Source organism: Cibotium barometz, chromosome 55 (assembly GCF_041138505.1).
Source record: "Cibotium barometz isolate CiBa-2024 chromosome 55, ASM4113850v1, whole genome shotgun sequence".
Classification (NCBI taxonomy): Eukaryota; Viridiplantae; Streptophyta; class Polypodiopsida; order Cyatheales; family Cibotiaceae; genus Cibotium; species Cibotium barometz.
This window is the reverse complement of record NC_141100.1, coordinates 27,881,765-27,898,014: the sequence shown is the minus strand read 5'-3', so window position 1 is coordinate 27,898,014 and position 16,250 is coordinate 27,881,765. Positions and strand designations below refer to the sequence as shown.

Genomic DNA, 16,250 nt, shown 5'->3' with positions numbered 1-16,250 from the left:
GGTGGATTTTATCCATAAAAGCATCATATCCATGAGATATCCAAAGATTTTCTTCTCTATAAACTCGAACAGATTCGTCCATAGAAATTGCTTGTGAAGCCCAATATCTATATAAATCTCGTCCAAGAAAGAAATCTCCATAGATATAATCCATCCCAATAAAGGGAGCCATAAACAATGTTTCTCTGAAACCATCTCAAGGCAAACAACACCACCTTTCTCCTTGCATGACTATACAAGGGTTAGTGAACATAAAAAACACTTCATAGAAAATAGCCAAAGCACTAACTTTGCAAACTTAAAGTATACTTAGCTTTTCTTTGCCAGGTTGGTCTCATGAAGCCAAAAGAAATATCTCGTCACCATATCCTTAAGATATCCTGAGATATATCTCCGTATAGCTTACCTGTAAGCTTGATAATATAATCCACAATATCCAAATGGAAAGAGTGCTAAACGTATGCACATAAAGCCAACTCCAAACTTCCAAGATAAAAGTTTGTGAATTCATAAATCCTTAGATCAAGCGGTCTATTGTTCATGCTCTTGCTTCTAGGCTATGAAGTGGCTAGCCATGCTTAATAGCAATGATGGTAAGTGTGGCCCCCACTTGAGATCTTCTCTTTCTTATTGATAGAATGAAGCCTCCGCTTCCAAGAAAGCCTATGCTCTGATACCAATGTAACTCGCGGCGGGTGCCCGAGGGACTAGGGTCTTTGACACACTTGTTGATACCATCATGTCATATTAAAACACTTAAACATGGCCATAGCGTTAACACATCCATCATCACTTTGCATAAAACATAAAAGCTGGACAAAACATCCACAAATGCTGAAAATGGATCTTGCACGTGACACCACACATAGGCCGGAATGGGCCGACCCCCCCCTTGGAGTATTTTATTACCCAAGGAGATTAATATCATGTACAAGCTTTGAGGGTCTTACTCTCCCCACGGGAGATGCCGGATTATCCATATACAAATGCCATAACACAGCCCAACACGAGGTAACCAAGCCGGAACTTAGGCTGTAAAAATGTCGAGCCAACAATATAATCCATATACCTCCGTCTGGGTACTGATTCTTCCCCAAAAACCACGGGTCTTCATGCAATAGAGCTGGTACAACAGGTTCAGCTCTCCATTCAGCCGGTACAATAGATACAGTGGCTGGTACAGTAGGTACAGTGCTTGGTACAGTCGGTTCAAGGGCTGGTACAGTCAAAACAGTGGCTGGTACAGTAGGTACAGCAGGTACAGTGGCTAGTACAGCTGGTACAATGGTTGGTACAATAGGTACAACAAGTACAAGGGCTGGTACAGCCAGTACAATGGCTGGTACAACAGGTACAAGGGCTTGTACAGCCATTACAGTGGCTGGTACAGCAAGTACAAGGGCTGGTACAACAAGTACAATGGCTAGAAATCATAATAAATGATGAAATACCCTTGCCTTCAGTATTTCTTCGCGATGGAAGCCTCCAAAACAGTCCCCAACAGTCGATATTCTTCCTGGGTAGCCTTCAAGAGAGAGAGAAAGAGAGTAGCCATCATTAGGGCAGCCTGTAACGGTTGTAGAGACTAGTGTACAGCAAGAGAGCCTCTATTAATGAAGAGAGAGGGCTCCAATTTATAGATTTGGGCCTCCCATGAGCTAAAATGGCAAGAGAAGGCTACAATGACAAGTGGAGAGCCACACAATAGCTGAAGTGACAAGTGTGAGGCCACTTGTCTTACTTTGATCCACTTTCTAACAAGTGTCAGGCCACTTGTCTCAATTTGGTCCACTTTCTTGCCACATGTCCCAATCTAAGAGATGGGTCCTTCCATAAACTTTATCTCTAAAAATATCCCAACTGGTAGACATTCTGTCATCATAGGCACTTTGCCAACTCTTGGTATCTGCTCAATTCCAGATGTAATGACGCGAACAGAATTTCCATCAGAGTCAGGCCAAAAATAGCAACTCTCCTAAATTTTAGGAGTGTGGTCCTTTGTATTCTAGGATAATCCCCCATTCCCAAAGCTTGTACTTTCCAAATATTTAGACATCTTGAAGTCCACCAGACCCCTTTCGTATTGGGAAATGTCGAGGCTGGTGACAGTGTGCCAGCTTTGCGGTCGTCTTCTCGTCGATTGCTTGTAGCTTTGTCGGCTTTGCGGCAAAGCGAGGCAATTTCTGGTTTGTTGTTGGGGTTGGTTGCACTGAAGGGTTTCTGGAAATCTTTCAGGAAGACAAGAAGGCATTGCGGACCCTTTTGGGCTTGGCTTGTTTGGGTCCTCCACTTGGCTTTGGGCTCCTTCTTGGCCTTATCATCCTTCAGGGCCAATGGCTTTCTGTTCTTAAGATTTGTTTCATCGCTCTTCCAAACAAAGACACGATTTCCTTCATTCGGTCTTCTTCAGCTTAAGAAAACACTTGAAGAGCTCACTTCCTCATCATAACTGTGTTTTGCATAAAGCCCAATCTGATCTTCATAGCTCTCATACACAACTGGGACTGTGTAAGAGATGACGAAACCAAGGTACACCAACATTAGAAAGTGGAACCAGCCTTTGAATACCCCACAGTACTGCCATGACCTCGAAAAAAGCTTGAAATCCCTCCTAAAACAACTATATCATGTTCAATGGCCAGAAGTTTGTTGATTTCTATCCGCAGCATCTCATGCCTGCAGTTTTGGGACATGGTCTGTGAAAGGCCAGCCATTGCAGAATACAATCAAGATGGTAGAAATGTTGGCATGGCATCTTCCCAACGTCACCGTCAGACTCATAGCTCTGCTTTTTGAACCTGAACACGAGTAGGGAATCCACAACAGACTTGGAAGCAGGATCGGAGCCATGCCTGCCACCATCAAGCTATTGTGGATAAAGGCTTCCGGCCTCCACATCATGGCATGCAAGAGGACTAGCGAGCATGATTATTGTTGGTAGCCCTCTGAGATGCTCCAAAAACGTTCTCTGTAGAGGTGGGTAAAGAGGACCTGAGCCCCCTCTCAAGCTCACCCGGGTGGTGATGGCAAAAGTCATGGTACATGCACAAAGCAACAAAATCATCTGTTTGAATAGAGAAACCATGCTGCTAACGTTGTGTCTGCACTCAATATTGCCGCCATAGATGTAAGGTATGAAAAAACGGTATCGGTACACGGGACTTTTAAATTTTGAAAAATAAGTTCGCGATTGAGGTACGATCCACTTAAAAAAACACTTGAAAAAAAGATATTTGTACACATTTAGAGATACAAAGTCTAGAGAAGTTGTAACTTGTCATAAACTAGAAAAAGTTAAAACACCAGTACAAAGACTCAAGAGTCATGAACAATGAACACTGAACACTGAACACTGAACACTGAACATATGAGGCATGCCATAAATAAGAGCCATGGCCCGTGGCCTACAATATGAAATACAAAAAGCTGTGTTGTGACTAGTCACAACACTAAGTACAAAAATGTCTAGAGTCGAGACTCTAGTCCTTCTCCTCAGAGAAATCACTAGGGGAAGGAATGCCCTTGCTAGAGGGGCTCCCATCATTAGAGGCCAACCCAAAACTGCCCTTGCTAGGGACATTGCCCTCGTCATTGTAATCGGGCTCTCTGATGCATGCAATAGGAGCATCCTCTTCTTCAGCAATAGGTGCTAAAGAGCTCCTCGAAATCAGAGCCGTAGCCACGCCTCACATATGTAGCCACCACGGTCGAAGTAGGGCGTCAAATAGTGCATCCACGGTCTCCTACTCGTATGTCACCTCTAGCTGCGTGACCTCTATGAGTATGAGAAACTCGATAGTCAATCTCCTCTAGCTCCCTTGTAGAGATTGACATATATGGCCTCCTCATCTGGATCTCGCTCTTTCTGGACACTCTTAAGAGTATCCACTGTCAACTTGAACTCGTCGACATTCACCTGAAAGCAAAGTTCAAACATTTATAACCTATTAGCCAACGACTCAATCATTCATGACATGCTATGGATCATCATTCATGAATCGAACTTTGAACTCTAGAGATCTCTACTTGTTTAGAGATCTCCATGTCATGCATCTCCTCCATCATTATAGCACTCACGTGCCCTCGAAGAGCAATCCTATGAAAAAATAAGAGTTAGAATGTAAAATCTTTAACGTTAAAAGTCTTAAGTATTCAATAATCACTTGTGACGAGACCCGCAAAGCCACTTTTTGTACGTGAGCCATTTGATAACCAAATGACTCCCACCAAAAAAGTGGTCTGGACCATTGACTCCCTACTTAAGCAAAGTGGGTTCATGAAAGCGGCTCCCCTCTGATCATTATACTGAATGAGCTCTTGGAGGAAGTCTCTTTGCTCGTGGACGAGAAGTATCCTTGGTAAGTGGGCATCCCGATCGAAAAGTAGCTCCTCATTGGCGAAGAGCCTTGGTACTTTTTAGGCGGGATGCAACAAGGCCGCAAGACCATGGATAAGTATATGCATCCACCGCCACCTCCTCTCCACAAGCACCACAATCGAATCGCGTCGTGGAGTGGGTGGAGGATCAGTGGGATTTCCAGAATGCAAAAAGGTAACTTTAAGATTAAGAAACAAGAAAGAGATGTGAAAACGAGATTTGAAAACATGGGACATGGGTTTACCTAATCCCCTCCATAGGAATGTTGGGGTCTTCGTCATAAAGCAAGGTGGTTGCACGAATCTCCACTAGAGCCTCTCGCATGAAGTGGGTGAGTAGCCCCAATGTGGAGCCCTCCATGTCGGCCCTGTGCAAAACCCTATACAAGGGAGTCACCACAATGATAATGGCATGCACCTCACGCCAAAAAGACTCCCTCATGCCCCATTGAACGGCTAGGGCCTCGTCCACACTAGTCACCATTTGCTATCTTAGCCATGTGATAAAATCCGGGGAGACCACGGTCATCTAGAGCTTTGGTTGCAGGTCGTATAGCCGCTTCATGGTCACACGAATCTCTGCTAGAGCCTCTCGCATGAATTGGGTGAGTAGTCCCAATGTGGAGCCCTCCATGTCGGCCATGCGCAAAACCCTATACAAGGGAGGGAGTTGCCGCAATGACAATGGCATGCACCTCGCGCCAAAAGGACTCCCTCATGCATAGCCTCGTTGAATAGCTCGGACCTCATCCGCACTAGTCACCATCTACTCTCTTAGCCATGCGACGAAATCCGGGGAGACCACGATCATTTGGAGCTTCAGTTGCATGTCGTATAGCCGCTCCAAGAGAAGCCACATGTAGGCAAACCGCGTGGAACAGGGCTTCTTAAGCTCTAGGTCGCTTTGCTTGCGAAACATAGTGAGAACCTTTACCTTCTTTGTGAAGAAATTCACAATGGATAGGCCTTGTGCGACCACCCTCTTCACCCACTCCTGCTTCCCCACCACATCCTCCATGACTAGGTCTAGGTAATTGGAAGCGCAAGGAGTCCATACAATGGATAGGAACTCCGTCTCTAGTAAGCGCCCCATTTTGCAATAATTGGACGCATTGTCCGTGATGACGAATGATATTTTCATGCCCGACCTACATGTAACACAATGGCAAATGCAATGACATTCTTAATGACATTCTTAGAAGCTTGAACATAGATACTAGAGAGTCGAGACTTGAGAGTTAAAACTTAAATCACAATGCACATAGTACATACCTCTATGATGGCTTGTCGGATATGACGATAGATAAAGTCCCCCGATGTTCTTTGCACCGTCTTTTTGATATCCACGGTGCGTAAGAATTATGTGCCAAGAGCGCATGAAGCAAGGATATTCATGATACCCCTCTTCTTCCAATCACTCCATCCATCGAAGAGGATAGAGCAACCATACTTCACCCATCCTTCCTGCACGGGTGTGAGTTTGTCATTGATCCTTTATCTCTTGTCATCAAGCGTGGTGTGCACAGCTCACGGTAGGTCATACCATGCCATTCACCATGGGATGGCCCCACCTCCGCAATGGCCTTCACCATTTTGTGGCACATGGAAGGAGAGATTGCAATCGATGATCGTGCATGCAATCTCCTCATGCGTGGCTTTCATCTTCGCCTTCACATAGGTGAGGTTGTTAATGTTTGCACAACCGATGGCGGTTTGCCTCATTGTCGGAGAGCTCTCCTCCCTTGGCCTCTTTGATTGGAAGTTGGAACCACCCGAGGCAGAGTCGGAGCTGGATGGGATGGGGGAAGGAGTCATGGATGCAGAGGTACCAGACATGGAAGCTCCCCCACGTCCACCTTTGCCTTGGTTGTGGATGAGCAAGTACTTTTGCACTATACTATCTGCAATTTCTTGAGGAATCTCCTTGCATGGCACAACTTTTCCACCAAACTTGGACACATGTGCAAGGAGCCTGGTGTGGCGCTACTCATGTAGCCCTTCCTGCAAAAGCTGCACGTCCATTTCCATGACCGCGAATTATCGATAGGTTTCTCACTGGCGCTGGTATATAAGGCAAAAGCCTCATGCTTTTTCTTTCCTCAGGACCTCATTGCTTGAGAGAGAGAGAGAGAGAGAGAGAGAGAGAGAGAGAGAGAGAGAGAGAGAGAGAGAGAGAGAGAGAGAGAGAGAGATATGCTAGAGCTTAGGCCCTAGAGGGAGGGACTCGGGAGGGAGAGAGCTTGAGAGGGGGGAGAGAGAAAGAGCTTGAGAGAGAGAGAGAGCTTGAGAGAGAGGGAGATTTTGAGTCTAGCCCTTGAGCTCAAGACTTCAGCCTTGAAGAGAGAGAGAGAGAGAGAGAGAGAGAGAGAGAGAGAGAGAGAGAGAGAGAGAGAGAGAGAGAGAGAGAGACCTTGAGAGAGCTTATACAAGGGAGCCTAAGGTCCAGCCACCCACGCTCCAAATGGCTACAGAAACGGGTAGAAAGAAAAATGGGCACCAGGGCCGTTTCGCACGATACAAAACGATAATTGGCTGCATTCTGAAAAAAAACCATTTTGCACTCGTTTCGACGGTTCGTTTCTTCTCATCCGGTGCTATACGTCTTGTTGGTGTAGTAGTGTTGAGGGGGTGGTAACTCTAAAACCTGCTCTATAGTTTTGGCACTCAAGAAAGCAACATGCAATGAACTATTAAGTGGGAGATTTTCAAGCAAGCTGATCACACTCATAGTGCCCCTCGATTTGGAAAAAGGTGTAGTCGTTACTATAGAGAACACACAACCATACTTTAGCTCCACCTTGAATATTTCTTACCACAACTTGGTATTTCACTTCTTGTTAGTGTTATGACCGTGGATGATGAGATAGTTGTAGAAGGTGATCTGCAACGTCTTAGTAGCAGTAGGGCTTGATGGCACCTTAGGTACCAGTCTAGACTTTATTGGGATACTATTATCCTTCCCAAATGTGAAGGGGGGATTGAACATTATATTGATCTAGAGAGATCCAATGGGAAACTATTATTCTTCCCAAAAGTGAAGGGGACTTGAACATTATATTGATCTATATTGACTTTATTGCGAAACTATTATCCTTCCTAATTATGAAGGGGGATCAAACATTATATTGATCTAGATAGATCCAATGCAAAGCTTTGCTTTGCAAGCTGGTGGGGTTACACCACTACAGGCTGCCTACATTTCGATGTTTAATTTGATGAAAATGAATTGGAATGAAAATGCAAGAACGTCCATATACATGTCGATGCTTCCATCAGCATATAGTCGTCGGTATATTCGTCTAAAAAAACGTCGAAATACCCATCAGAATAGCAGTCATATAGTCATCTAAATATTAGTCTAAAAAATATTTTATTTACTACAGACATTCCAACGCTTTTTTAGATGTCTTTTTAGTTGCACTTTTCGATGATATGTTAGACAGTTATTCTGACCCCTTTTCTAGTGCTATTAGAGACAGACACATGTTTTAATTTTTTGGCATAATGGTGTATCCAGGTGTGTAGATGTGTACCTGGATGCACCATTATGCCAAATGTATATAGACATTGCTTCAACTGGTCTCAAATGAAGAATTTTACACAATTAAACATTTAAGACAAAGATTCATTGATATAAAGATATGATTAATTGTCGATCGGATATTAGACACATTATACGAAAATTGTTACATACATAAATGTTGCCATACAGGTGAGCAACTTATACATACCAAAAAGAAGGCAAAATGGATCTATACAACCCCAAAATGGATCTATACAACCCCAAAATGGATCTGTACAACTCCATCTACATGTCTAAGCAAAAATAAGCTCGTAGATGCAAGCTCCTAAGTGGTATCCATCCGTGAGCTATTATCCTCTTGGGGGCTCAGTAGTATTGCTCTCTGCAAAAACAATGCAATACCCACAAATCAGCCCTTGCAAACTAAAGTGATCTACAAGCTCATAACATATATTCAAAAGGTATGAAGTACTTACCGAAACCACAGTTGCCCAATTCACATTCACTACAAGGGATCGGGCTCATACCCGCGCTCCTAGCCGCTAAAAATGACTTGTGAAAAAAAGTAGCAGGCCCGTGTATCAGCGCGTGTATCATCGCAGCCAGAGACATGCGTGTAAAAGCGCGTGTATAGGACTGCTCAGACGCGCTCATACACGGGCGTATATACGCGTTTTGTCAGTTCAGATGCATTTAGACGCGTTGATACAAGCTACTATACACGCATTTAGACGCGTTGATACAAGCGTCTATACACGCATTTTGTTACCTTAGATGCGCTTATACACGCGTATTTCTCAAGTTTGACGCATTTATACACGCGTGTTTTACAGATTATCCGTGTATATACACGCGACTTTTAGCAGTTCTGACGTGTTTATACACGCGAACAGAGAGCCAAAAAAAAATCCAGAGAGTGCTATTTGGTGCCTGAATGCTGTTCCAGCATTCCAGCACCCAATAACACTCTCTGGATTTTTTTTTTTGGGTGCATTAGACCATCCACGAAGAACATATCCACGAGGAAGATTAAGACAAGAACGACATGAATGCATACGTTGTCAATACACGATTCAAGACAGACATGAATGTAATACTATCGATTCACGATTCAATATTACTATCAAAATTTCACACATATATACAAGGGAGTCCATATCTCGAAGTAGCCCATGGCTTCAGTTTACAAAAAAATATATACAACCACATCCTCAATATGGAATGTGATACTATAAGTCTGAGTACTACTCAGACCCAGATGATGACTTGGTGCTCCCTCCATGCTCAGATGAGCTCACATTGGTCGGAATGTCCGATGAGTAGTGCTCACGTCCACCCTCTGCAGTGGCGATGGGTGGATCATCAGCAGCTTGTGCCTGTTCAAGTAATATATAGTATATAAGTATATATATATGTAATTCAATAAACCAAAATCATTCGTTTAGAATTTTCAAGTACTTGTCGACCGTATGGTCTCATGGCCATGTCAAACTGCGCGTCCGTAATACGTCCCTCGGCTCTGAAGATGGCCCACGTGTCACGTCTGCTATGCCGGCGAGCATACGCAGTATCGTGGGTTGTGGGCTTCCTCCCCGTAACCTGTTGCTGTATCATAATCAACACAATTTGTAAGATTAAAACAATCATAGAATCAATGAATTAAGTAAACAATCAAATAAAGTGGCAAGATACTTACGAACTCTACCTCCCATGACTCGATGCCGCCAGATCCGAAATGCGAAGATCCAATGGTCTCCATCTGGATCCGTCGTGCCTCCACATGCTGCCTGCTCTTCACGCCACCATCTGCTCGTTTCTTTGCCTCCTTCCACTCGCGTTTGTGCGTAGTGGCAGGTTTCTCGGCAGGATAGCCACCCGCAGCTACATTTAGCCGGTCATCGTACGCGAGTATTTTAAGGTGAGATCTTTTATTACTTAAGATATCCCTTATTCGCGTCCTTCCCCATACATCCGAGAATGTAGCATGTGGGGGATTGGGGTACCGACTATGTACAGCCTCTATCACCTCCCCACCAACTAATCGACTATTTTGATCTTTAAATTTAATAAAACAATTTCTATACAAGTTTGATACTACCCCACGCATGTACTCCATTACCTCCCTCCCCCTCGCATCCATCACTATCCCGCCCCTATCCGTCACATCATAGCAGATCACTCTCTCCACCTCTCTCATCTCCTCCTCTTCCAAACTGTCTTCTCTAACTCTTGTCCCTCTATCTCCTCTCTCACCGCGTGCCCTACTACCTCCCCCACCTCCCCCACCAAAGCACCCGCCGCATCCTCCACTCCCACTCTTCCTACTGCTGCGGGTGGAGTCACGACTGGGGGATTGTCTACGTGACGGTGGCTATGAGCCCTGATGTGACGGTGGCTCTGAGGGAGCACGTGATGGTGGCTGTGAGGGTGTGCGTGAGTGTGTCTGGGATGAGGTATGTCTCCTCGGTGGACGTGGAAGAGGAGAAGCTGCATGCCGTCTCGTCGGACTCGTAGGCATAGATGGCACTGGAGTGCCGTGGATACTCGCGGTAGGGGTATAGACACCAGGCATGGAAGGAGGGGGATGGGCATACATGTACTCTGTAAGCTCAACTAGACCAGGATGGTGCCCAAAATGATTTAGCATCTCCATCAGCCAATTGCTGTACGCAAATGGATCGGATGAAGAACCTGGAATATCCATAAAGAACCTGCAAAAATAATCCTCATGTACATCATGGGCTGTCTCTTGACTCACACAAATATCATCATTCAAGTCACCTATCAGCCTGTAAACCATAGAAATAGGAAAGGCAATCTCGTGTATACACCCGTCCAGAAACGCGTGTATACACCCATCAAAAAACGTGTGTATACACCCATCAAAAAACGCGTGTATACACCCGTCCAGAAACGCGTGTATATTCACGTGAACATTTTGTGTAGACAGGATACACGTGTTTATACACGCGTTTCTACACACGACATGCGCAAAAATTTTTTAAAAGCGACCGACCTCCGACAATGTGTCCTTATAAAAGGCCCACTGTCGCCCCTATCAGAATCGTTCACCCAAAATCGTGTACACAAAAGCAAAAGGACGAAGACAAACCCAAAAAGCAAAGAGAAAATAGCATAAACAAATGTGAGGCAGGAGACAAGGCAAAAGACAAACTGACTCACCTCTGAAAAAGTGAGTCTTCTTTCTTGGTCGGTTTCCTTTCGTGTGTGCTCCTTCTCTGCTCTCTCCTTGCACTTAGGTTTCGTTTCTGTTGGAAGAGGCGAAAACGAAAAAGAACAGATATGTTAGTTCAAAATCTTTATTTGGGGAAGGCGGGCTATTTTTAGTTTAAACCGATCGTCGCGTTTATAAACGCGTGTATGTTCGCGTGTATGATAACTTAGCTGCGTTAATACACGCGTTTTGCAAGAATTACCCGCGTTAATACACGCAAGTTTTAGGAAGTAGCCGCGTTAATACACGCAATTTTTAGGAAATAGCCGCATTAATATACGCGATTTTTATACTTTCATTAAAAACATATTATGATTTTGTGTTTTCTGGTTTGTACATAGGATGTCATCAACCTCCTCAAGCAGTTCTAGGGAAGATGAGACAATGCATCATCGTAATCGTGATGTGTGGTTGGGACAACGGATCAAATGTATGTGTAATCGATGTCAAGGATGAATTGTACGAGCACGTCGAATTACCTTGAATCACATCTCCATGTATGGAGAATGGAATCAAACAGGTTTAGAGGTGAGTAGATGTAAATTGATGGTATTCAAATGACTCATGGTTAAATTAATAGAGTTGTAATATATAAACTCTATTGTGTCTCAAGGAAAAGGACAGAGTAAAGTAATTGACAGAACATTGATTGATGATCTCAATTTCACTTGCATCCTTAATAGTGATGTGATGAGCAGATGGGTTACAAGATATGAGGATGCAAAGACAAAAAGGCAAGCAGAAAGAGCTCTTTTTCGGAGGCAACATGGCTCTCGTAAGGCGTACCCTAAGTATCTAGCAACACTTCCGAATGATATCCATGTTGCTTGGTTGCATGAGGAAATGGAGAGAGCAGAGAGCGACGAGGGGCTGCATATCACGGGGCGGAAGAATGGGAGTATGCACGAGGATGCGTGTTAAAGGTACATAGAACTAATGTTTTGCATTAGTTGTAAGTGATTTGCTTTTAATATTTATTCACATTGCTTCCACAAATATTGCTTCTATTTTAGTCCAGTGCACTATGTTCAATGCTATATGGTGTGAAGGTAAGCATTTTCGAACACAAAGAATTGATGAAAAGAGGAATACACAAGATTGTGGTGTCATTAGTAGCTTTGAGGGAGCTAATGGAAAAATGGATGATTATTGTGGCATAATCCAAGACATATTTAGGCTTGACTTTCGTCGCTTCTTTGTGTATGTTTTGGATGTCAAATGGCAAATGAACGTGGTGGAAAAAGGGCCTAATGCAACGATAAAACGCCATGCAAGTGGCTATGTAACTATTGACTCTACAAAGTTTTGGCAAACAAAGAAAGATAGGCTCGTATTGCCACAACAATGTGAGCAGGTATACATTCTTTTACTAATGTGTTTCATGTACATATATATCTAAGCTCGCGTACCCCTTGACTTTTGATATGCTAATTAATTATTGTAGTATGTGTATTTGAGTAGGTTATCTATCTACTAATGGTGCATGACATTAAATGGTAGTACGTCATCCCTATTGCACCACGTTCCAAAGTGATGTATAATACATTCACTGATATGGAGCATATGGAGGATGTAACAAGCCGCAATGAAGATGATGTCGAACATGCCAATGAAGATGTTGTGATCGATGATCAAGAAATAAGAGATGATCATGATAATGAGGATGAGCGTGCCATTTCTCATGATCATGAGAATGACCCTACCATTGAGGATGATGGTGATGTTGATGAGGATGATCAGGACATCGATACCATTATCAATGGAGTACAGAATATCGATAGTGGAATAAATTTAATCATAGCCTTACAAATTGATTAAATGGATATTGATTTGGCAAGGATGGATCTTATTGAAGATGAGATCGAACCCTAACCAATCTGTCACTGTATCGTTCTAAATTGATGACATTTCTATTGTATATGTTGTCTTTTAATTATCATCTCATATGCATGATTTATTTTTGAATATATTTCATTGTTGTAAATGCATGTAGTGGGATTGTGTAATGATATATACTGTAATGTACTATGAGATGGTTTAAAGAAAATAGTTCTTAATTTTGTAAAAGAATTCAGTTTTTCTTTACCAAGCGTGTATTAATGCGTGTATAGCAGCGTGTATTGATGCGTGTATAGCAGCATGTATTGATGCGTGCATTATTGCGTGTATATAAACGCGCTTATACACGCGTTGATAAATGCAAATATACACGCGAATTTAAATGCCAAAATACACGCGCCCGATTCTAATCAAATACATGCGCGACCATACACGCGCTCGTAATTTATCGCGTGTATGAAACGCGTGTATGGCAGCATTGTCTTGTAGTGATTCTCTCCATCGTGCTCCATTTGCTCAAGCAAGGCATAGGTGCCATGCTTGAACGCATAGCGCTCCTCCAGCTCACTAGGTCGGCATCCAATTACCCTCAGATCCTGCATGCATGCAAAGAACGTATAAAAACATACAACTATACACTTTACATACACAACTTTACATACACATGAGAGGCCATGAGAAGCATGGATACTTACCACCGCTCCCGAGGAGCGAGCTCCCCACACTCTCCATCATCCGCTTTGCCGCCACTTCCTCTTGTTGCGCGGTGTATCGTCGAGGGTTATCGGCGTGCTTCCTCACCACCTCATCCCATTTCTCTTGGTCCATATGCCAAGGCTTTTCTCCCCCTCTTTTCATCGCTTGGGTGATATCGGACTGCTTGTGCTTCATACAATCTCTCATGACATCGTAGATCCATCTATTTGGTACTTCCTCGCTACTTGGGGCTGGCTTGAACTCATTCTTGATTTGATTGCATATCCGGGTTTTTTTCTCCAATGAGAGGTGAGCAAATGTGGTCATAGTGTCATGGGTGTACACTATGCCACATAGTTGCCGAATGCGAAATCTTCCGCATCTCCTGTCCTACATCACCAAGAACTATACGCCTGTCCCACACCATATAAAGATATTGATTTGTATTAGGGAGAGGGCTACTACCAAAATGCCAACTAGAGCAACATGATGCTTGATGGGGGAGTCTGCCACACTATCTATGGGTGGCCGCTCTCGTGGAGGGGTAATTACATCCGTGGAACCACGACTACAACAACCACCGCCACCACTGCGACGTAAGCGTCTACTACGGTTGGAGGAACGGACTGAGGGTGGGGTGTGAGTAGCGGATGGCACGGGTGTGACCGTACACGTGGTTTGATGCGATGGGCCAGCCGGCTCATCTTGGGTGAAGTAAGCTCGAGCCATGGCTTGTTGCTAGGGAGTGGCTTGTGCAATGAACATGTGGAGTAGCGGGATGGTTGGTTGGGGGTTAATGTCGGGGGTTATTGCCGGGCTATATCCCTCGTCCATGATCTACATGCAAGGAAAAATCATGCCCAAAAAAAAAAAACAATCTGGTCATTCAGTTCTTGAAAGAGTGTGGTAAAGCTCTTATTTTTTTTGAAACAATAATTTATTAATATATTAATATCTACAATATTGTCGCACTTTTTTGCTTAAAAACTCTTAAGAAGATCACATACCATGTCCCACATCTCATCTTCTCATAGAAAAGCTCTTGTTTTTGTTACTCGGTGCACTAGCTTGTGATGAAATACACTTGGTAGAGATTGATTAAGGGCTGAGATGGGCAGCAACGCGCTCTCTCTCTCTCTCTCTATATATATTCTTTTTTTTCTTTAATTTTTTTTTGAGCGGCCGTCAACCGACGTTTCCGACGGCGTCTGCGCGTTGCCTATATAAAGAGAGAAGTTGCCATAAAGCACAGTAACAATCATTTGTAGACGATTGACAAAATGGCTCGCAGGCTTGCATTCTTCCTTGCTTGCGTGCTCTCCTCGGCGGCAGCACTAGCCGGTACTTGCAGCTGTTTGGTTTGATTATAGAAGTAATCTTGTCAGGTTTTAATCTCTTGTTTTACTTACTCACGTCCATCTGTTTGTTTAGTGCAAAGTACGCCGCTGAAACCCCATCTCGCCACCATCGGGGTGAACTACGGCCGCGTTGCCGACAACCTGCCTCCGCCTAAGCAAGCCGTAGCCTTGATGCGAAGGATGGGCGTGGGCAGCGTTCGCATCTTTGACGCCGATCCGGAGGTTCTCTCGGCCCTGGCCAACACGGGCCTTCGTGTCGTTATCACGGTTAAGAACCAGGATATCCCCGCCTTGGCGTCCAGCCAGCAGGCGGCGGACGATTGGGTCCGGCGGAACGTGCTCCCATTCTATCCCGCCACCCATATCAACGTCGTCGACGTGGGTAATGAGATCCTGAGCGATCCGAGCAACAAGGCGCTGTGGCACGAGCTAGTTCCGGCCATGCGCAACGTGTACGCCTCCTTGGCCAAGGTGAAGCTGGCGGGCCAGTACAATATCAAGGTCACCACATCCTCCGCCATCAGCGTCCTGGGCAGCTCCTTCCCGCCATCCGCTGGCGCCTTCCGGAATGACGTCGCCACCTCCATCATGCGACCCCTCCTCCAGTTCCTCTCCGATACCAACTCCACCTTCTTCCTCAACGTCTACCCCTACCTCACGTGGTCGGCTGACCCTAAGCAAATTTCTCTGGACTACGCTCTCTTTGGGGCAGGCGACTCCACCATTGACGGCGCTGCGCCTGGGCCGGCGTCAGCAGCGACTACTGTGATAGACGGAAAACTCAAGTACGACAACCTCCTGGACGCCCAGCTTGACGCCGTATGGGCTGCCATGGCCAAGCTCGGGTTTCCTAATGTGGGGCTGGTGATCAGCGAGACCGGGTGGCCGACACGCGGCGACGCCAACGAGCCGGGAGCGAACGCGGTCTTTGCCGCCGCTTATAACCAGCGACTGGTGAATAAGATGCTGGCATCGCCACCACGCGGAACCCCCTTGCGCCCGCGCACCTTCATACCAACCTTCATCTTCGCTCTCTTCAACGAGGACCTGAAGCCCGGTCCTACTGTAGAGCGAAACTGGGGCCTTCTCTATGCCAATGGCACCCGCGTGTATCAAGTGAACCTTACAGGCAGGCTCAGAGGACAACACCAGCACATGAGAGGATTCAATGCTGGGCAGCTCTAATATGTAGTTTTTTGTGGGCTAGTTGACGGGTCAATAT

General features: G+C 44.8%; 1 pseudogene; it reads left to right on the top strand.

Annotated features, from left to right (window-relative positions):
* Positions 1 to 6,082: 6,082 nt before the first annotated feature.
* On the top strand, positions 6,083 to 16,213 carry LOC147607573 (putative glucan endo-1,3-beta-glucosidase A6 pseudogene; annotated as a pseudogene).
* The last annotated feature ends 37 nt before the right edge of the window (positions 16,214 to 16,250 follow it).